Source organism: Hippopotamus amphibius, chromosome 12 (genome assembly GCF_030028045.1).
Source record: "Hippopotamus amphibius kiboko isolate mHipAmp2 chromosome 12, mHipAmp2.hap2, whole genome shotgun sequence".
Taxonomy (NCBI): domain Eukaryota; kingdom Metazoa; phylum Chordata; class Mammalia; order Artiodactyla; family Hippopotamidae; genus Hippopotamus; species Hippopotamus amphibius.
Window position 1 is genome coordinate 11,507,879 of NC_080197.1, and position 22,770 is coordinate 11,530,648.

The window sequence follows — 22,770 nt, forward strand, 5'->3', positions numbered from 1 at the left end:
TTATGTAAAGAGTTCTTCTTTATGCAAAGCTGCAGGCTTGCCCTGGAGTCAGACTGGCACCCTAACCTCATTTGCACTGCTCTCTAACCATGGAGCTGAGCTAACCACATCTGAGCATAAACACAGTCAAGTCAGTCAGGCTTTTTAAAGGGGTGAGGCGAGTAAGCTTGTTTCTTGATGGTGTATAACCATGAGAGTAGTAAGGATATTTATACTTAGAATTCCTAGACTCCTAAAAATCAGAGGTATAGAATTCTTTCTTTCCTTTCTCTCTCTCTCTCTCTCTGTCTCTCTCCCTCCCCCTTTTCTTCCTCCCTCCCTGCCTCCCTCTATCAGTCAGTCAGTCACCTGGCTTACAGGCCTTTAGAAACACAAGTTATACTGTACCACCGCTGTGCTCTGTTTAGGACAAGGGGAATTCGCCTGCGCCTGAGAGATGTAAACTGTAATGAGTCCTGGAGTCACACCTTCTGAGCTCATGTCCTGCCTCTGCAGTTTGCTGGTTTTGTGACTTCAGGCAAATTTATTGAACCGTTTTGTGCCTACTTCAGTTTCCTCATGGGATAATATCAGTTCCTACCTCATAGTGAAGTGCTTATTATTAGCAAGGTCCCCGGCAGTGGGGAGCATGCCCAATAAATGTTAGCTGCTACTGTGGTTAGTAGTCTGCCTGTTGGAGACTGTAATCTTAGATGTGTTTTCAGAACTAAGTCACGTATATAGGATCACAACATAAACGGTGGGAAAGGACATTTAGGGTTACTGGAACAAACTCTGTATTGTACAGGTGGGGAAATGGAATCTGAGAGATGTTGCAGGATTTACTCAGTCTCCCAGGCAATACCAAGACTAGAGCTGATTCTCAGTCTAGTTGTAATAACAGGGATTTTCACCAGTTTTATCAGTGACTCTCATAAAGTTGGCATTGAATGATAATGAAATGATGATACCAGGATTTTTTTTTTTTTGGTTGGGGATGAGGCAGGGAGATGTTTGTGTGTAAATAGAAAAAGCACACTCAACATACCTATTGTTTTTATAATGCAGACTACAGTGAATAAGTTTGAAAAAAAAACTTGGCAGGTGGGAATACATCAAAGATAGCGGGAAAGCATGATTATAGGGGGCATAGGTTTAAAACAGTTGAATTACCATCTGTTGTCCTTACATACATGGGGTAAGTGGGATGTCAGGCTGGTTTGCTGCTGGGAGAACCAGGTTATATGTATCTTTGGGGTGAGCAGAAAGATAAAGCAGGTACAAAGGACATTGTAGGTCTGTAATCAGAGTGAAATGGGGACATTACAGGTCAGTTGCTGCTAGAGCGTTTGTTTTTTTAAGTATGTATTTATTTTGGATTGTAAAACTAATACATTCACTGTTTAAATTTGGAAAATACAGCAAAGCATAAAGAAAATAAAGACAGCCTAAAATCTCAGCCCAAAGACAATTTGTTATTAACATTTTGGTGCCCTTTCTTTCTGTCTTTCTGTCCGTCTCTTTCTTTTTTTTTGGTATGTGTGTACTTTTTCAAAAACATAATTGAGCTCACATTATATGTACAGGTTTATATACTAACTTAAAGTCTTAAAACAACCTAGAGGCAAAGTGACTTTCACATTTTCAGTCCAGGAAGAGAATCTGGACTTTACCATGTGCCGTAGCAGAGCGCTTCAGACATAGTAGCAGTGTCTAAAGCAGGCTGGTTATGCTGCATCTTCACTTTTATCAGCATGACTCATATTTTCCCATCTATAGAAAGCCTCAGAAATGAAAAGAATAGTAGTTAATCCTCAAGGAAATTTTGCCTGGTTCAGCAAACACCATTTGATCACTTACTTACTTAGCTCTTATCTGCTCTCTGTCTAATAATATTCTAGGACCAGAGTACAGGCATAATCTGTTAATTTATGTTAAATTAACTGGTTGCGAGATAACGCCAGGTAACTACAGTTCACAGCAGAGAGAGCGACCCTTCCTTCCTTTCTTTCCTTTCCTTTCCTTTCCTTTCCTTTCCTTTCCTTTCCTTTCCTTTCCTTTCCTTTCCTTTCCTTTCCCTTTCTTTCTTTCTTTCTTTCTTTCTTTCTTTCTTTCTTTCTTTCTTTCTTTCTTTCTTTCTTTCTTTCTTTCTTTCTTTCTTTCTTTCTTTCTTTCTTTTCTTTCTTCATTGGGTCTTTGTTGCTGCATGCAGGGCTTTCTTGAGCTGCAGTGAGCAGGGGCTACTCTTCCTTGCAGTGCATGGGCTTCGCAGTGCGTGGGCTTCTCATCGCGTTGGCTTCTCGTGTTGTGGAGCATGGGTTCTAGGCATGCCGGCTTCAGTAGTTGTGGCACACGGGCTCAGTAGTTGTGGCTCAAGGGCTCTAGAGCACAGGCTTAGTAGTTGTGGCGCATGGGCTTAGTTGTTCCACGGCATGTGGCATCTTCCTGGACCAGGGTTCGAACCCATGTCCTTTGCATTGGCAGGCGGATTCTTAGCCAAAAGGGGAATATTTATGCAGATATCAATCTCTTATTAATGATATGTAAACTGAAGTATTTAGAGGGCAGTATACTGATCTCTGCAGTTTGCTTGGAAATGCATGAAAAAATAAGATGAATTGATGAATAGATAGATGGATGTGTTTGATAAGAAAGTTAAGAGTAAGGGCAGCAGGAGAAGGTTGGAGTGGGAGGTTGGGATTAGCAGATGCACACTATTATGTACAGAATGGATAAACAATAAGACCCTATTGTATAGCCCAAGGAACTACATTCAATATCCTGTAATAAACCGTAATGGAAAGGAATATATATATATTCTTTTCTGAATCCCTGAATCACTTTACTGTACACCAGAAACTAACACAACATTGTAAATCAACTGTCCTTCAATTTAAAAAAAAAAGTTGAATCCAGATGGTGAGTATATGAGTTTCACTGTAAAATTCTTTCAACTTTGCTGTATGTTTGAAATTTTTCATAGTAAAATATTGGTTAAAAATGTTATAAATTAGTATCTCGTTACCATAGGGCAGAAACGGAGCCATTTGAATCTGACTACTGATTTGATCATTTTAACTTTGAGATTGATAGAGAGCGAGCTAAGAACTGTTAGATTCTCCGTCTTTATTGTGTTAAGCCTCTCACGGTCTTTCTCATTGAATCCAAAGATTATTTTTCTGATTATTGTACTGTCCTGGAAATAACCTAGTAACATAAACCCTGTGTAATGGTCAAAGGTAGTACCTGTGTTCATTTCTGCATATAACATCCAGTGGGCACATAAACACTATTTTGCTAAGGCACGTTCTAGGGCCGGATTCACTGCAAACCTGTATTTTTCTATTCTCCTCTCCTACTTTACAAACTTCAATCTGTATGTTTTCTGTTGTCCTGACTTCTAATTCTCCTTTTTTTTGCTCTAATCCAGTATTAAACCCATCTACTAAATTCTTAATTTCTTAGTTCTTGAATTTTTATTTGATACTTTTATATAGATTCCAGTTTATGTTGAAATTCTTTTTTCTCCCCATCTTTTTTCTTAAGTTTTTTCCTCTTTTCTTGAATGCACTCATTTTTTTTTCAGAATTTTATGCTTATTTCTTTTTTCTTTTTTTAAGAACTTTTATTGAGATACAGTTAACATACAATAAACCGCATATATTTAGAGTGTACAATTTGGTATTTTTTTCTTATTAGTGATATATACATGGCAATCCCAATCTCTCAATTCATTCCCCCAAACCCTTCCCGCTTTCCCCAGGATGTACTCATTTTTAAAGCCCATGAGTGATAACTCCAATACCTGTATCACCTATGGATCTTTTCCTATTGTCTGGTTCTTCTTTTGATATTCAGTCATCTGGTGTCCTGTTTCTTGGCATGCCTAGTAATTTTGATTGAAAACTGGATGTTGTGTATAAAAAATTGTAGTTTGGCCTTACATGATTTTATCCTTTTCTAGAGAAGGCTCACTTTATTTGCTAGGCAAATAGGATGGGAGCTGATCCCATTTATTCTATCAGAGACTGAGCTGACCAGTGCTATGGTGTGGTTTTGGTGAGGCTGCGTTTACTTCTGCTTTGCCTACTCTTAGGGAGTTGCCCTGCAGGAGTTCCAACTGAGAACCTGGGCTGTTTACCTTGGCCCTTCCTCCATGGTGTGTCCTGAACTTTAATCTTTGTCTCCTCTGCACATGGGATGGATAAGAGCCCACCTGTGCCCTTCAGAGTCTTTCAGATTGGTTTCCTAGCCTCCTGACCTATGCAGCTTTGGGATTCTATAAATCTCTTAAAGGGAAAACTGGCTCAGTTCTTTTCACTAGGATCCTGGCCCCTTAAGTCTCCATTTTTGTCCCCTTAGGCCTGAGATAACTGCCAAAAGCTCTCCTGGTTTCTCTGCCTCTTAGTAGTGGCTTCAGTCCTGTGTCCAGCCTGCTTCTTCGGCCTTGCTCTTGATGCCCAGAATTGGCAAATACCCAGAGGAACAAACCAACGGCAGTGTGTTGACTCACTGCCAAGGGATTCTCCCTTCTCTAGGATTTTGTCTCCTTAAGTCCTAGTTGCCTCAGCAGATCTCCAAAGTCTTCAAACTTTGTGTGTGTGTGTGTGTGTGTGTGTGTGTGTATTTTATTTGGCTTTTCTAGTTGTCCTCTGAGGAATCCCTGGTCTATAGTAAACTACTTAGTAATCGTTGGAAGCAAACACTACTTTGTATAAATCTTGCTCATGTGTTTTTTCCTTATGGTGTAGAAAAGGTGGTATTAGTCTTTGCTCTGTTTATTAAGGAAGACATGTTCAGTTCAAAGGGAATTGAAAGGAAATATGCTCTGTTTATTAATCTCAAAGTGAACCAGCCATTGATAAACTTACTTATACATTACCACTATGCTTTTTGTCTAGCAATTAATGGTTAATTTAAGTGTTAGGCATGAACACGGTGAATGATTTGTCTAAGGCAGAGTTTCTCAATACTGGCACTAGGGACGTATTGGGTTGGGTAATTCTTTGTTGCCGGGGGCTCTCCTGTGCAGTGTGGAATGTGTAGCAGCATCCCTGGCATTTACCCACAAGATCCTATAGCATCCCCCTCCCCCAGCTGTGACAACCTAAAATGTCTCCAGATCCTGCCAGATGTCTTCTGGTGAGCAAAATCACTCCTGGTTGAGAGCTGCTGGTCTAAGAGGAGAGAGTAGTTTTCTTAATTTGATATATCACCAGAGAAGTGGAATTGAATTTTGAGTTACTCAAGTTATTGTCTTTCACCATTGAACCATTTTCCAGCTTCATTCTTGCCTGATCGTTTGATAGTAGACACTGGGGCCCTAAAATGGTTATAAGAGTAAATAGATTTTGTCACCATTAGCTTGCCTGCTGTGAATTGGGAGCTTAGGTCACTTGAGAAGACAGACGCTTGATTTCCAGGTGATAGTAACTGGTCCAGCCCATGTGTGGTATCTCCTTGGGCTTCTGCAGGGCAGTACTGTTACCATCTGTTTTCACTGTGATCTAACACATGTACAGTCTAAGCTGACAGGAGCAAATTAACACAGAGGAGTCTGCTCAGAGCGTAATTAACCATTTGGAATCTAAGGGACAAAGAGCATAAAGGGATCAGAATTAGGGCTAAAACTAAGGGTTAAAAGTGGAAAAGCTTAGAAGAAAAGTGAGTTCGAGTGGACATTTCTGTCGCTGGCAAAAATGATTTAAGCTGTTGCTACTCTTTCTCTTACTCTGCAGACACGTTCCTGTTTTCCAAATGATTCTGCTTCGACTCCAAGGTTCTTGTTAATAATGCATGGCTTTTTTATGGTAGTCCCTTCCCATTGTGGCTCTTAGGTGCTGAGTCAGAGAAGATTGTTAGGACAGCAGGTCAGCACCAGTGAAGAGGAGAAACCCCGCCACAGAGCTCAAATGCTGCCATCTTTCATGCACGCATATCTTGTAGCAGCTTTTCACCTTAATTACTGTAAAGCTTCAATTCAGAGGATGCTTTTTTCTTACTCTTAAAGGCTTTAAAAAACTATCCAGAAATGTCTATGACATAAGCCTTTTGAGGGATCTTAAAAGTGGCCTCAAAAAAGAAAAAAAAAATTGGTCTGAATGTTAGTGTGAACTGCATTTGATTTCTGGGACAATAGCTGTTGTTTTCCCACTTTTCCAGCTATTGTCTGGCTATGTCTTTTCTGAATTCCCTAATTTCTATTTGGCAAAATTTAAAATGATATTTTTCACATTGCCTTTATGATAGGCAGCTGTGAGGGGACAAGTAATTAATTGCTTGGTGAGCACTAGGGCCCAGGCTTGGAGCCAACATTTTTCTCCCCTCGTTTGCCAGCCCACAGCCTGCTGGATGGCCACTCAGAGTCTGACCTTCGAGAGCTCGGCCGCTGCTGTTCCTGGTGTTTTCAAATGCAAGTCTGTCTGGGCACAGAGTTTTATTTCTGGTTGGTTAGGAAGACCTGTGTTGGGATGGGCCCTGGAGATAAAAAGGAATTGTTGGGAGTCATTGGGTTGGCGGTACGGGTTGAGGGGATACCCCGCACACCTGCTGAAGCTCCTGTTGGAGGTGGTCACGTGGAGAAGGTGTAGTGAGGTTTGTGATGCGGGTGACCGCTTACTCAGGTCAGCCTCTGAACCATGACACATCTTAACAAACGTGTTAAGTCAGTTTATTGATGTGCTGTGGTGCGTTTAAGCGCTTAAATCAGGATTTTCCCAGAGTGATTGTCCTCATTGTGGCCATGGGTTTTAAAGGTAGCTTAAGAGTTATTTACCTCTCTTAACAATCAGAATAACAATCTGGATAGAAAAGAATAATTGTATGGGAACTCTTTGTAATATCATCACAATTTTTCTGTAAAATTATTCTAAAAAGGCTTAAGAAAATAATAACTGACTCACTGAAGGCCTGTTCTCTTCTAATCACTAACTTTTGGGTCTGACATTTGTTATTTCCAACTTTCACAAGACTGTGAGTTCAGTCTTGAGCTTAAGACTACACAGCTGAGCATGGTCTAGACTCAGACCGTGGTCTGAGCTGAATGAAAGACTAATCCTACCCTATTTCACTTCCTCTCTGTTTACAGGGGAATGGGGATAAAATTATTTGAACAAGTGGCTCTTCACTGTGTCATTTAAGTCTCTACACATAAGCCTTGATTTCTTTCTGTTATAGCACCAGTAATATTGCATGGCACGTAATTGATTTGCACGCTCATGTTCTTGGTATGTGGCCTCCATCAGTTCAGGGACCAACTTTTTCCTCCCTTCCTTCCTCCCTCTTTCTTCCTCTCCCTTCCTCCCTCCCTCTTTCTTTCTTTCTTTCTTTCTTTCTTCCTTTCTTTCTTTCTTTCTTTCTTTCTTTCTTTCTTTCTTTCTTTCTTTCTTTTTCTTTCTTTCTTTCTTTCTTTCTTTCTTTCTTTCTCTCTCTCTCTCTCTCTCTCTCTCTCTTTCTTTCTTTCTTTCTTTCTTCTTCATTAAAATACATTCTAAGTTAATGTGAGTGCTAACTATACACAAGGTCCTGGTCTTAGAGCTTTGCATGTGTTACTCGTCTTCCTTACCTGGTGAGGTAGGTGTTGTTATTTCCCTCATTTTCCTATTGCATTTATTTATTTATTTATTTTTGGCACACGGGCTTAGTTGCTCCGTGGCATGTGGGATCTTCCTGGAGCTGGGATCGAACACGTGACCTCTGCATTGTCAGGCGGATTCTTAACCACTGCACCACCTAGGAAGCCCTATTTCCCTCATTTTATAGGTGAGGAAATTGAGGTACAGAGTCAAAGTAACTTGACCAAGGTTCCTCAGTTACCATGTAACGAAGCCAGCCCTCAAGCCCAGGTAGTCTTATTCTGGAGGCCAGGCTCTTAAACACTAAACTGTAGTCCCATTTTAATGTCTTTGAATCCCCATTGCTTCGTAGTAGACACTTAAATGTTGATGGGTGGTTAGATTAACAAATTAATGAATATAAAAGCAACTCCTTGGAGGGTGGAAACAATGAACTTCTGATTTTATAAAGTATTTCTCTTTTTCAGTTTAGATCAGAGGGTGTAAACTCAAGTGCTGGTGTCTGTAAGGACTAGGCAGGCCCTGGTGAGGATCAGAGTCGACGACAAAGGTGTATTCTGTTCAGAGGAGACAGCCGCTCAGCTATTCAGCACCTGATGATTGTATCAAGGTGGGAATTGTATGCCCAGTTTTGCTAGATCTTCCAGTATTCCAAGAGAATCTAGAATTCTGGATTTTTAGGTGAATAATAAATAATTTAAATAAAAATATAATGCTTATTATGTTCTGGGCTTTATTCTGAGTATGGGACAAATATTAACTCATTTAATCCTAAATGAGGTAGGGATATTGTTATCCCCATTTTATGAATGAAGAAACTGAGGCACAAAATGGTTAATTTGCCCAAGGTCATTCATTTGTCCCTAGGTAGTTTTGCTCCAAAATGGATACTTTTAACCACTAAACTATCTGGCAGTTAATTTGCAGTTTGAAAGTGAAAGCAAAACCAGAAGATACCTGATAGGCCAAGCAAAACATATTTGTGTGTGGATAGTTTGCAGCCTCTCATCTGAACATTAGCTATTTGTGAAATGAAAACAGTTTGTTCCTAAGATAGTTGCTTCATTAATCATTTTTAGTTGAGTATTTTTATCTGCTGTATACAAACTTATTTCTGTATCATTTCTCTATATCTTTCTTTTGTCTTACGAAGGAATAAGAAGTTTCATAAAATTCAAACATTACAGAATGTATTATCTTAAAAAGTCAAAAATTCTGCGTAATCCCACCTGTTCCTCCAGGTAACTGCTATTTAAACAGCCTGCCGCATGTTCTTCTAAGCTCTTTTCTAAACAAACTAATGTGTTATTAGTTTCTGAGTCATTTCAGCTATACTAGTGTTGTTCAATATCAAAATTGTATTTGTTAAACTCTCTGCCTGTAGGGCTGGTTTGTTATAAATTCAAAACCTGCAGTTCTTACAGATTGTCCTTTCAGGTTTCCTTGGTGGTGTTGATAGTGGGGCAAAAAATTTACTATTAGTGTAACATCTGTGACTTTACTTGCATGGTACATTTTTCTTCTTTAAAATATTGCTTATAAAAACTGGAACTGCCAATTTTGTTAGCACAGGGTTGGTTGGGTTTTTTGGCAGACATATTTCTATAACCTACTTCATCAAAACCGGAGTTTTTTTTCTCTAGTTCTGGTCATTTCAGCTAAGAGGGTGATATGAAAAGCAATATTAATGGGATATTGGAATAGAATAATAGGAAATGTATAAATTAAGATGTCGATTTTGGAAGATTAAAAATAAATTCAGTAGGATATGAATAAATTGGAGATTGCAGCTTAAAACAGTTTTGAATTTTGAGCACATATGGTATTTATTACTTAATTGAAACTCTAGGCTGGTGTTTGATTTTTTGATTGAGAAATTTAACTTTGGAAGTATTTGTCTGTATTTGGAATGTGTTAGAAGCCAAAATTGTGTTTTCAAATTCTTTTAAAGTATGGATCCTAATTTTTCCCATCTCTTTTGTTAATCATTTGAGTTTTACCCCCTATGATTAGAGTAGAAATCTTGAACTTAGCCTTAGGCTCCCAAACTATACCACACATACTCTTTCAGCTATATTTAACAAATATTTATTGGCTGCTATGGTTTCAGGCACTGTTCTAGGAACTGGGATGCCTGAGCAAAACATGCAGAAATTTCTGCCCTCATAGAGGTCAAGTCAGACAAAAAAGAAAATAATGTATCTTAATAGGTGAGTGGTGCTGTGGAGAAAGATAAGCAGAGGTGGGAGGGGGGCGGGGGGTGGGGAGTGTGGTTAGGGAAGGTCTTGCTGGAGTTGTACGAGCAAGCTGTACAGTTGTCTGCGGGAGAGCAGCCTCGCCGAGAGAGCTGCCTGGGCAGGGGCCTTAAGGTGCCAGCTTGCCTGGGGTCCCCGCAGAGCAGCAAGGAGGCCGCGGTGGCTGGTGCAGAGTGAGTGAGGCAGAGAGTGGAAAGAGATGCTATGCTGGCAGGGGGTTGAGGATGAGGTGCAAATCATTGCATGCAGAGGTGGGCAGACTTTATAAAGGGCCAGCTGTAAATGTTCTAGGCCTTGTAGTCTCTGTAGCAACCACTCAGTGCCACCTTGTAGCTTGCAGCGCTGAAGCAGCCATAGACAATACAAAAACCCATGGGTGTGGCAGTGTTCCAATAATACTTTGTTTACAAAAATAGGCAGTGGGCAGGATTTGGCCCCCAGCATTTGCTGACTCCTGATTTAGAGCCTTGTAGGCCATTGTCCAGAGTTTGACTTTTACTCTGAGTGAGATGAGAATTCATTGGAGGGTTTTGAATAGACAGGAGTGAGATCATTTGACTTCTGTTTTAAAAGGATGCTGCTGGCTGCCTGGTTGAGAATGACTGTAAAGGGGTGAGGGTGAGAGGGTAGAGTTACCACTAACCGGGACAGGACGGCGACAGGTGGAGCAGATTCGCGAGCGAGAAGGACAGTGATTTGGCTTTGGACCAGTTAAGTTTAGGAGGACTGTTGGACATCCAGGTGGAGAGGTGGAGGATGCAGTTGGTATACAGACAGGGTGTTTGGGGGAGAGGTCCAGGCTGGACTTACAAATCTGGGAGCCTTCAGCATACAGATGGTATGTAAAGTACTGAGACCGGATGAGAGAAGTAGGAGAGCAGTGGTAGCTTTGTCTGCACTGTTTTGACACTTTGGGAGTGTTGATTCATTTGACTCTTCAATGTATGTATGTATGTATTTAAATTTTATTAAAGAATTTTTTATTGAAGTGTACTTGAGTTACAGTATCATGTGGGTTTCAGGTGTACAGCACAGTGATTCAGTTACATGTTGTGTGTGTGTGTGTGTGTGTGTGTGTGTATTCTTTTCCAGATTCTTTTCCCTTATAGGTTATTACATAATATTGAGTACAGTTCCTTGTTGGTTATCTTAAGTGGATTTTAAATACGGAAACTTTATGCCCTTTAGTGGTTTATTACTTACCATCTATAATTTTATTGTTATAATTCTAGTTTTTACACAGAGCTTTTTAAAAATTGTAAAATAAGCAAACTTAAAATTTACCATTGTAACCACTTCAAGTGTACAATCTAGTGGCATTAAGTTAGTACCTTCACAATATTGTGCAACCATCACCACTGTCCATATCCAGAGCCTTTTCATCATCCCAAATGGAAACTTCACTCATTTAACAACAATTCCCCAGTCCCCCTTTCTCCTGGCCCTGGAGAAAATCACATTTCTACTTTCTGTTTCTATGAATTGGCCTATTCTAGGTACCTCATGTAAATGGAATTATACAATATTTGTGCTTTTGTGTCTGGCTTCCCATGTTTTCAAGGTTCATCCATGTTATAGCTTGTGTCAGTGCTTTTATTACTTTTTAAAACTTCTTTGAATAATTAATACAGACCTCTTGTGCTGAGTCTTATTTCTAAGAGGAGTTCTTTGCTGCAGGGCAGTCTTGATAACCCAGCCTCATGTCCCAAAATACTCATGGTCTGTGTGTCTGGAAAGCTTTAAGAGTTTGTGAAGTGCCTCTTCAGCCCATGCAGCCCTCTTTCTTATTTGTGCTACTAGTAAAACAATGACGATGATATTGAATAGCTGGATAATTTACTCTCTGGCCAATGTGATTTGATGAATTTTCTGATATTTAATCAAAGGATAAGCTTGTCTCATCTGGAATCGATAGGAAACCTGAAAAAGCAGCAACTTAAAGGGAGCAGTCAAGTCAGAATAGATTTCTTCTGGAAATGGGCCGAGAGGTATTTGGGGGAGTGTAATTTTACAGCTGGCTCATTTGACAAATTGCTGAGCTTGGGGGCAAGTCCTGTAAGTTCGCCTCTCCCTTCAAAGCAATTTTAGTGTTATTTGCCATGTCTCCTAAATAACTTCTTCACTCTTTCCTTGATAACAGTGGTGTTTATGGCAGTGAGTGCATTGAAGGAAAATCTGGCTCTCCTTTGGGCTTGGGGGTTGAGTGCTGCAGGCTCAGCTGACATGGGAACAAGGTGATGTTTGTTTAACCAACATTCGGTCTCATAGGCAAGGCTCAAGGATGTTCTTGCCTGGGGTGGCAGAGAAGGATGCAGGGTAGAATGAAAATTAATGTTCAGCTTCACTTTGGGACTGGCAATTGCAGAAAAACCTCTTGTTTAAAAAAAAAAAATTGGAGGCAAGAAGTCTTTTTCAAGACCTAGTCCCCATTTAGTTGTTACCAGAGGACCTTTCAGGTCATTTCCCATAATTCACTGAGCCACCCCAGCAGTGCTGAAAACAGCTATGATGAGACTTGAAAAGGAAGGCAGAGATCATTGTTCTCTCTTTTTGAATTATGGTTGGCCTTGGGTCTTGGCCCTAGGTTTTAAATTTTTTCTGTTTTCTTTTTTTATGTCATCATCTAGTGGGCAAGGGATGAAATTAGTGTGTCTGGGAGCTTGGAGGGGACTTTGCTTTGGGCTCCAAGAACCCTGAGAACTTTTCATTTTTTCCCTTGTTAGCAGTAACAATATATATGGAGGCCAAGGGTCTCCAAGGTCTTAGTAGCAAGCTTAGTGGGTGCTTTTAAGCCAGGTCAGAGCAATGATTGATTCCCAGGTTGTTTTTCTGTAAAATGGAAGTAATAATACTTACTTCATCAAAGTCAGATGAACTCCCTTATCTCTTAATTTTCTTCTTGATCAAGGCTTGTGCGGAGAGGAGGTTTGAGAGGAGTGTGTCCTTGTTAGACTGTTATATCGGTCTCACTTTGCCCTCCCAAAGACCTGGTGAGCTCCTGGATGGCTTCCAGGGCTCAGTGAGTATGTATCTTATCAAGTACACATTGATAGGCATTTTTCAAGACCTCATGGCCAGCTGATTGTGAGTCTTGCCCTTCACAGGTAGTGCTCGCCCGCCCGTACCAGAGGGTGTATCCACTTAAGGACTCCTGGCTGGTGTCTAGCTTGTGGCTACAATAGGAAGGCATCTGCATTCTTTGAACAGTAGATGAGTAAACTCAGAAAAAAGCGTAAACTCTTGTCCAGCCGAATTATTATCCACCTGTCCTGGGCTATAAATAGTGCTATGATATGCATTCAGTCCTGTTTGAGTTCCAGGGTTGGTTCTGCTTTTCTATCTTGCTTCCCTTGGGCTGTCTCTGGGAGATTAGTAACCAAGTTGACCTTCATTCTCTAATTTAGTCCAGGAGTCCTAGGCTGTATCTGATTGGCATCTGAGGAGGGGTAAGATCTAGGCTCTCTTCCAATGTCATCTCAGTGTCTACCTTGCCATTCTCCTGTGCTCTGAAGAAGTAAAATTTGTCTACTCTGAATTTTAAGGTGGAAAATGTCTTTAGAATATATGCTAACATTTGTTTTAAGAGATATTTCACCTATCACATTAGCCAAATCCATGTGTAATTTTGGAGGGTATGACTTAATTTTGTATTGTGTTCTGGTTATATTTAATTTTTATCTATTCAGCTGCATCATAAAAAAGCAGTTTCAACTCTTTTCCTCTGCAGACAGTTCCACCTCAACCAGATAAAGATCAAATAGAATAAAAAAACCCTGACTTTAACATAATCACCAAGGGTTTGCACCTGGCATTTGGGATTAGAGATTCGTGTGTTTATGGTCTAAATGGTGTGAAAGGGAATTAAAAAAAAAAAAAAAAGAAATAACAGTACACTTTAGCCAGTGTTGAAGCTTCAGTGGATTATGGAATTGTGCTGTCCTGGAAATGCTGCTGTGGGAAGACTGCTTTGGGGAAACTGGAGTGGAGGTATGCTGCTGGCGGGGGAGGCGGGGTTGAAGGAGATTGTGAGCATTTTACCCGACTCAGTGTCTAAGGTGTGACCTTAGGCCAGACTTTGGGGAGGAAGAATGACTCTAAGAATTCTCATATTCAGGGTGCTCTTGCGTTGAGTGTGGATCATCTTCGCACGGTAGGTGGTGTGTTTGTGGTTATCGTTGAAGCCTTGTGGTTCCCTTTTTAGCCCACGCTCCCCGACTGACATCAGAAAGTTGTAGTGCTTTGTGGCTAATACTCTAAAGTTCTTCTGAAAAGATTGCAAAAATGCCCCTGCGAACAAAGAAGTCATCAAAACTGTAGCACCTTTTAAAAGATAGGCACACACACCTCATAGGCTGGTATTAGGATGCCCGAGTCCCCATGTTTAGAACGATGATGCCTTTATGTTGTAGAGGAACACGGAAGAAATTCTCTGCTTCTCAGGATCACGCCCCTTCCTTACTCATCAGAAAGCAGCAGCTACTAGTCATCTTAAACACAGAGAATGAATGTCATGAACCTTATTCTCTTGTGGAGCATGGGCTCTGGGCACGTGAGCTTTAGTAGTTGTGGCTCTCAGGCTGTAGAGCGTAGGCTCAATAGTTGTGGCACACAGGCTTAGTTGTTCCGCAGCATGTGGTATCTTCCTGGAGCAGGACTTGAACCCGTGTCCCCTGCATTGGCAGGCGGATTCCCAACCACTGCGCCACCTAGGAAGTCCTGAACCTTACTCTTTTAAAGAGTGAAAACTATTGTTGTGTAGTTTTTTCTCTCTCCTTCTCTCGAGATGGGTCAGGACAGGCTGTTCACAGTTTTCTGTCCCTCGTGCCTCCCTTCCCTTCAGCCGGCTTCCTACTAGTTTTACATGTGCCAGCTCTAGTCCTCGTACCAGGAGGCCTTCGCAGACTACACAGGCACTGCACAACTGCGAAGTGCAAAAAGTATACCAGTAAGAGCAGCAGGGCTTTTTAAAGACGGAAGAGATCAATTGGCAGGTACATTACACTGGATCTTGAAGTTCATTCATTCATCCTTCTCTCTCCCCGCCCCCCCTTTTGGGGTGGGGATAAGGTTAGTACAGTCTTCAATTAATAGCTTAACTTCATCTCTGATTTTATTACCGCTCCCAGCATAAATTATTCAGCACAAACACGGGCATAATCTCGTAGAATTACTTAGTATTAGTGTCCTGCTGTGAGCATCATTTTCTTGTGTTGTGCTCTAACTACAAATTAGTAAACGGCATTTCAAGAAAATCTTCTGTGGATCCACTTAGAGGGGTCACGTGGGTAGACGGTTATAGTTGGTGCTACCCGGTCTTTTTTTCTTTCCCTTCCTTCCTTCCTTCCTTCCTTCCTTCCTGAATTTTCTTTTTATTCTTATGTAGTTTATAGCTCTCCCAGAACATTTTTTTTAATTTACTTTTTACCTGATATATTATCAGTCCTTTAAAAATTTGCTGAAGACCCCATGAGTAGATTGAGTCATTTTCTGAGCAGGGACCCAGAAAGGGCCAGGCTTTGTTTGGGGAGCTAGAGTTGGAGTGGGGCGGAAAGGCAGTAATAAAACTCTAGCCAGAAGACTCAGGGCCTACAGTTGAGTTCAAGAATTAGGTTTGTTTTAGTGTGGCCTCAGAGTACAGCAGCCCTACTCTAAAGATGAAGTCACTCGCTCACCCCTTTAATGATTTGCCAGATTGTCGAAGTAAAGTCTAGAGCTGGAAATTTTGCTTCTCTTTAACAGCGATCTAATTGTGAAAAGCACAGATGGCCACTGACAGTTTACGAATGTTAGGCACTTGCTGATTTTAAAAATAACTGAGAAGGGAAAACCAAGGTGAGAAAAGAGACTAAAAATCAAACAGCCACGTTAGATTTTGGATTGTCAGACAGCAAAAGACAAAAAACAAACTACGGGCAGTACTAAGTTTGCTCAGGTAGTTATTTCTAATAGTTCAGGGTTTCCTCCCTGTACACTGAACCCCTGGTGCATTCATCGTAATAGGTTCTTGGTCAGAGGCACCTGCTGACAAACCCACAGGGTCATAAGCAACTTTGCACACCTGGAGAGCAGAGTTGTTAGGCGTGGTGGGAAATGTTAATTGGCCTCTGCTAGGATTCTTATCCCTTAACAAACTTACTCCCTCTGGCAGTCTTGTTAATACTTAAAAATAAAGTGCTAAATCTATTACAAAGGACTGTAATTTAATTTTCATGGCATTTCAGTGCTATACGGTTGCCGGCACAGCGTCAGTGTCGTAGGTCTTTGGGCATACTGCAGTGTTTTTGATTGTGGGGTGTGCAGGCCCAGGAGTTAGTTTTTGCCTGAGAATAAGTCCAATGTCAGGAATTAGTCATTTTTCTTTTGGTGAACCTACAAATGAAATTGAGGAGAGCCGCCAACCAGCCAGCCTTAGGAATGTGTGAGGGGAGAGGGAGGCACAGCTAGGTTTGGTCTTCACTGGAATCTTTTCCCCTCCCCTCCCTTTTCATCCCAAGCACATGGCTTTTCTGTGATAGTTGATTTCTCCTGGGAAGTTTTCCTCGTCTTTATCTTGGGTTTAGTGCCTTTAAGATGCAGGCAGTAGGAGAAGCATCTGAGATCCAGGAGAACTGGTGGTGTCCATTGTGGCTGGAATTGGGGTGTGGCAAGATCTGAAACTGCAGACACTGGACAGGTTTTATGGACTCTTCTAAGTCATGCTAAGCAAGAATTTGAACTTGACCTTGAAGATGGTGGAAAGCCATTCAAAAGATTGAGGGAGCAGGAAGATTTATTTATTTCTCTTCAGCTTTCCTCAGGAAAAGAGTAAATGCAATTTTTCTTTCCAAAAACAAAGAATTGGGGAGGAGGGCATAGAATAGCCACTGAATGCTTTTATGTGACCATCATTAGGGTACTTACTCCCTGTATTATAATTTTTGACCCATTTACAGAATTCTTAGTATAGTATTAGTATAATTTAACTTAGATTTAGTTGGCAATTGAGATACATACAAAACCAGACTTCACCCCCAAACTTTTATCATGAAAAAATTCAGACATACAGAAAAGTTAAAAAAAAAAAATAACACAGTACTCTCCATCTACAGTCAACAGTTATTATCACTTTGCTTACTTTAACTCTGGCTTTTTTCTTTTTCCTCTGAGCATGTAAAATTAGATTGTAGATAAACATCAAGTATTTTTATTTTTGTTTTTTTTGGCCGTGCCTTGCGGCTTACAGGATCTTAGTTCCCCAACCAGGGATCGAACCTGCGCCCTCAGCAGTGAAAGCGCCGAGTCCTAACCACTGGAACCGCCAGGGAGTTCCCGACATCAAGATATTTAACTCAAGACAAATACCTCAGTAGGCATCTCTTGTAAAAATAAGGATATTCCCCTTTATAACTACAATACTGTTATTGCAACTAATAAAATTAACACTACTTTCATAATACCTTCTAATATTCAGTCTGTGTCCAAGTTTCCCCAGTGGTGCTGAAAGTGTTACTTATAGCTTCCCTTCCCCCAATCATATATTATATTATTATATTTGATTACATCTTTTTGATCTCTTAGTCTGTAGCTGCCTGCCCCCTCCACCAACCCCCCAGTAACTTTTTGAAGAGTCCAGGCCAGTTGTTTCATAGAGTATCCTACAAATTGGAATTGCCTGGTGTCAGTTTGATGTCTTCCTTAATCCCCTGTATTTTTTTTGTAAACCAGAAGATCTAAAATCTTGATTAGATGTAGGCTAAAAGTTTTTTTGGCAGGAATACTCTTGATGGTAATGTTACCATGTTTTAATGTTAGCAATGCCCAGTTTGACCCCTTGGTCAAGGATGCCTGTCTAATCTCCATTAAAAATGTGCACTTTGCTCTTTGCAATCAAGTAATCTGTGGGAAGAATTTGTTATTTATTTACTTTTTATTTATTGGCTGCGTTGGGTCTTCGTTGCTGCGCACGGGCTTTCTGAAGTTGCGAAGAGCCGGGTACTCTTCATTTCAGTGCACAGGCTTCTCATTGCGGTGGCTTCTCTTGTTGTGGAGCACGGGTTCTCGGCGCATGGGCTCAGTAGTTGTGGCTCAAGCGCTCTAGAACACAGGCTCAGTAGTTGTGGCACACGGGCTTATTTGCTCTGTGGCATGTGGTATCTTCCCGGACCAGGGCTTGAACCTGTGTCCCCTGCATTGGCAGGCAGATTCTTAATCACTGCACCACCAGGGGAGCCCCAAGAATTTGTTTTTAATGTTCCAGAGTAGTCTTATAAGTTTTGACCATGGTTTATACTTTACAGTATTCCCTTGTAGGGTTGGCCCTTCTGTTTTGTGGACCTGATGGGCCTTGCATTGCTGTAACATGTGAGCATCACTTAGCTGAAGAAAGAAGAGTTACGTCTGATCATTCTGGATCAAGTGAAAGGCAAATTGATATCATAGATGACAGAAAATGAGTGGCTCAGAAGACCCCTTTCTAGGACTACAGTTTGATGTTTGCTAAAGACAAGCCATCTGGTCTGGAGGGACGGTTTCATACCCACAGGGTGTTAAGAGAAGACCTTGTTTTGTGGAATATTTATGCCTGGGAGTCAAGACATTTTCAAGTGCTTTCTTTGGTAATTTTTGTCTTTCTATAGAAATCATGGCTCTGATTTCATGTGTTTGACAATTGGGTTGCTAATTTCAGCTAGAATTATGCCTTCTGGAAACACTTAAATTCCCAAAGAGTAGATAACCCTATTAGTCTGTTACAATCTTCTAGGCTAAAAATAATATGATTATCATATATTATCCCCATAGGACATGGAGAATAATCTCCTTTCCAAAAGAGGATCAGGAAGGAGACCAAAGAGCTGTCTATGGAAAAATGCTTTGGGGTCATGGGCTAGAGGGAGAAAACTTGATTGGTGAAGTTATAACTAGAAGCACCAGAAGTTTTAGGATAATTATGAATCATTTGGGGGTAGGCAAAAGTAGAATAATGGTTTGGGATTGGGGAAATTATTTGGGTTTGGAGCAGTAAAGCGAGGGGAATCCTTAATAAGGCAAACGCTTGGTTGTGTTTTTGTGCCCCCCTCCCATATAAAAATGTGTGATTATTGTTTAAAAATAATGAAGAGGAAGAAAAAGACGATGTCCTCAGGCAGCATTCCTAGAGTTTGTTCCTAGATATTAAATAGATGCTGTGTGGAAAAAGGCATTTCTTAGTAATTCTGGAAACTTTGAAATTTTGAATCAGTTCAAACAGATTTGGTTACTGCAAGAATTTCCACCATTGGAACAGAGAATCTCTCTATCGTACAAGGGTTTTTCTGACTGTCATGGAAATGCTGCCTTGTAACAGCAAAGAAGGTGCAGAAGACCCATAATTCTACTGAGTAGAAATGACACTGTGAACTTCTTGATGTATAGTTTCCAAAATTGTTTTATGCATGTATTTTCCTCTGTGTCTTTTAGTTTAACACAAATGTGATGTCCTGTATACACTGTTATACAATATGATTTCTTTTCACGAGGTAGATTGCTTAGTTTTCCATGGTATGACTCTGCTACAGATTTTGCCCCTAGTCCTTTTGTTGCTCATTTAGGTAGGTTTGTGTTTTGCTTTTATAAATAATGCTGAAATAAACATCCTTGAACATACTTCGTATTTGTCAAGTTACTTTTTTAGGATGAATACCTGAAAGTGGGTTTAAAGAGTATGAACATTTCACTTTGACATAGTACATCGCCAGGTTGCCTTCTATGGGTGATAGCAACTTATATTCCCTTCAGCAAGGTAGGAGACACCTATTCCTCCCGCGTCCTCACCATCATTCATTACTGTCCGTCTTTTGAATCATTTAGACAAGCAACTTTTAGCCTCATCCTAAAATCTTATGTTATACATTTGCAAGGGGATAGAAGAAACTTAGTTGTAGGCAGATAGCATTTCACGTTAAAGAAATTCAGCTCTTTGCTATAGAAATGTTTTCTTTTAAGTTATCATGAAGGACTTCCTAGGTGGCACAGTGGTTAAGAATCTGCCTGCCAGTGCAGGGGACATGGGTTTGATCCCTGCCCCAAGAAGATCCCACATGCCGCGGAGCAGCTAAGCCCCTGCGCCACAACTATTGAGCCTGCGTTCTAGAGCCCATGAGCCACAGCTGTTGAGCGCATGTGCTGCAACTACTGAAGCCCACATGCCTAGAGCTTGTGCTCCACAACAAGAGAAGCCACCACAATGAGCAGGCCACGCACCACACTAAAGAGTAGCCCCCGCTCGCCCGCAACTAGAGAAAGCCCGTGTGCAGCAACGAAGATTCAACACAACCAATAAAAAATAAATTGATAAATAAATTTATAAAAAAAATTATCATGAAAATGCAGTTTTTCAACATGGTCAGAGAGGAAGAGAGGAAATACAAAGAATTAGAAGCCCTGTGTGGACCCGGATTCCCTGCAGATCTCTCCATTGTGTACAGAGAGGGCGGTGGCTCTGGAATGTGCTTCCCCATCTCATTCAGGCTCCACTCCCCGCTTTGTCATGAGGAGGGATGAAGCGAAAGGAAGGCCGACAGTGTAAGGACAGCCAAACCCTCACTTCCTGTGGAAAGGGAGGAGAGAGGAGGTAGACAGACGTAAACCTGAGGTGTTTGTAAGACAGTTTTTCCCAAATGAGGAGAGGAGAAAACGAGTTTATAATTGTGGGATTTTGAACTGAAAGAGACTTTGCAGTCTAGTTTTTCTCAAGATCCAAAGGGAAGGAAGAAGAATCAGAATTTATAGGGGTTTGTGTGATTTGTAAAAGCACATTCAGTGCTACATAATTTCATGTTTTAAAGACATTCAGTGTAAATATAAATGTTTTTATTTGCAGAATATCAGTGATCGGGGTCTGGCTTGGTAGAAAAGGATGAGGAAACCATATCCAGTTCGTAATGCCATTGTACAGATGGGGCCACTGAGGTCCAGAGAGGACCACAGAGCCAGCCAGGGACAGGACTCGAACCAGTGTCGTCGGCCTCCACAGTCCAAGAATTTCGCCTCTACCTTTCCCCCTTAGAACATGAGGGGTTTCTTCTCTTTCCCCTCATGTCTGTCGTTTGTGTAGTGTAGCTATACCCTACTCCCAAGAGAGGAAACTAGAACACCTTGTCTGTGCGTAAATTCTTGGTTTCTGTAGGCAGTTCTGGTCTAAGAAGCTCTCCTGGGCTTCGAGGTAGGGAGGACTTGACGATGTGACAGCCATTATTGGCAGCCTTTCTAGGACAGAATGTGGATGTGCAGATTATTCAGGGGTGGCAGCGGCACACTTTGTACACCCACCCACCCACCCCATCTCCCATTAGCCTGACAAGCAAAGAACGGAATTGTGAATATCTTGTTTAGAAATGTCTGCTATCATGTTAGATAAATTCAGTCTGGCTGGAGGAATCCTTTAGTTTTTCCCTATTATATATTAACAACAACAACAAAAAGCTGTTGTAGAAAAAAATTAGAAAAGCAGAAGAAAGAAGGAAAAAAGTCATCTCACATCACTGTTACCCCAATACCTAAACATGTTAGTAAATTCACTTCTAGTCACTTTTTGTCTTATGCATGTGCTTGTTGTTTAACGGTAATTACCATAACAACTTTTTCCCATATTGGTAAGAGTATGATAGTCTATGCTAGGTGTTCTACATTTATTTCTGTTGATAAGGTTTTATAGCTTTTACTTTTAAAGTTGTATAAGATTCTACCAGGTACATGTATCACAGTTAACTTATCTGTTCTTTTTTTTTTTTTTTTTTTGGCACACGGGCTTAGTTGCTCCGCGGCATGTGGGATCTTCCTGGAGCTGGGATCGAACCCATGACCTCTGCATTGGCAGGCGGATTCTTAACCACTGCGCCACCTAGGAAGCCCCTACTTATCTGTTCTTTTATTGTTGTTTTTGAGTTGTTTTCCAGGTTTTTAGGAATAATCTAATTAAAAACTTTGTGCATAGAATGTCCTCATATTTAGGATAATTTCCTTGAAATTGCTAGATCAGAGGATATGAGTATTTTTATAGCTCTGTTGAATTTGCAAATAGCTTTCCCAAAGGGTTATACCAATTTACATTTACACAGGCAAAGCTAGTCAAGTATCAGTTTCACTATGCCGTCTTCTGGCTTATAGGATCTTGTATGATTGCAGAAATACCAGCCTACTTCTAACTTGAGAAAACAAGGCATCTCCACCAAATGGCCAAAGCTGTTTGCTGAGCTATAATTCATTCCGTTAATAAATAGCTAATTATCTATTGTTTATCAGACATTGTAGGTGAAAAAAAGAGTAAGACAGTCCGTACTCATAAGGAGTTTACAGCCTGCTGTAAGAGACATGTTCACGTTTATAGGGGTCATGGCAAGAGCTTATGTATCAGCTGGGAAAGAGTCAAGACAGATCTAATCTTGGGGATGGGATGCTATCAGGAAAAGCCATGAAAAGAGCCACTAAAGCTTAATATGAACAGGTGTCCCCAGAGTGCATTCATGCAGAGGGGAGGTTCAGCAGCTGGGGAGGTGTCAGCAGCTGCAGGAGGCATGCTTCTCTCCAGCCACTGGGACTGAGGGGGAGAGGTTAGGCCCAAGAGGTGGGCAGAGGCACATTCATCTGTGATATCTCTCTTCGTCCTGCAGCTTTACCCCCGGGGCAGGGCCAGTAGCTGCAGGCAATTCAATGCAAACAGCAGCAGAAAAGTAATTTTTGATTGTCTCTGACCCAGTGCTAGATTGGGCAAGCTTGTTTGCTGAGCCCCTCTCGTGGGTGTGTATTTCTGGAGGTTGTTAATTGATCACACTATTAAGAATTTGGGGGGAAACGAAGCTGCAGCTTAGATCAGTTAAGTGACCACCATGGGCTACTCAGCTAGCTAATACCTGTTTAGGCAGCACTTTCATTTCCAGTCTCATGTACAGTTTAATAATTTAACAGATAACAGACTAACAGGTCAGTGGAACTGTTTACAGGGTATT

General features: G+C 41.0%; 1 protein-coding gene across 7 annotated transcripts in view; it reads left to right on the plus strand.

Moving 5' to 3' along the window:
- B4GALT5 (beta-1,4-galactosyltransferase 5) overlaps positions 1–22,770 on the plus strand; it is a 74,103-nt gene that overhangs the window by 19,902 nt on the left and 31,431 nt on the right. Inside the window, exons 1-3 of one of the 7 annotated variants that reach the window (XM_057703371.1) lie at positions 8,029–8,163; positions 17,031–17,153; positions 18,085–18,402. The exons of 5 other annotated variants lie outside the window; for them this stretch is intronic. The gene's annotated coding sequence lies outside the window, so the exon portion shown is untranslated. Of the gene's footprint in view, positions 1–8,028; positions 8,164–17,030; positions 17,154–18,084; positions 18,403–22,770 lie in introns of those variants that run through there. One more of the 7 variants, XM_057703370.1, reaches the window with a different exon arrangement.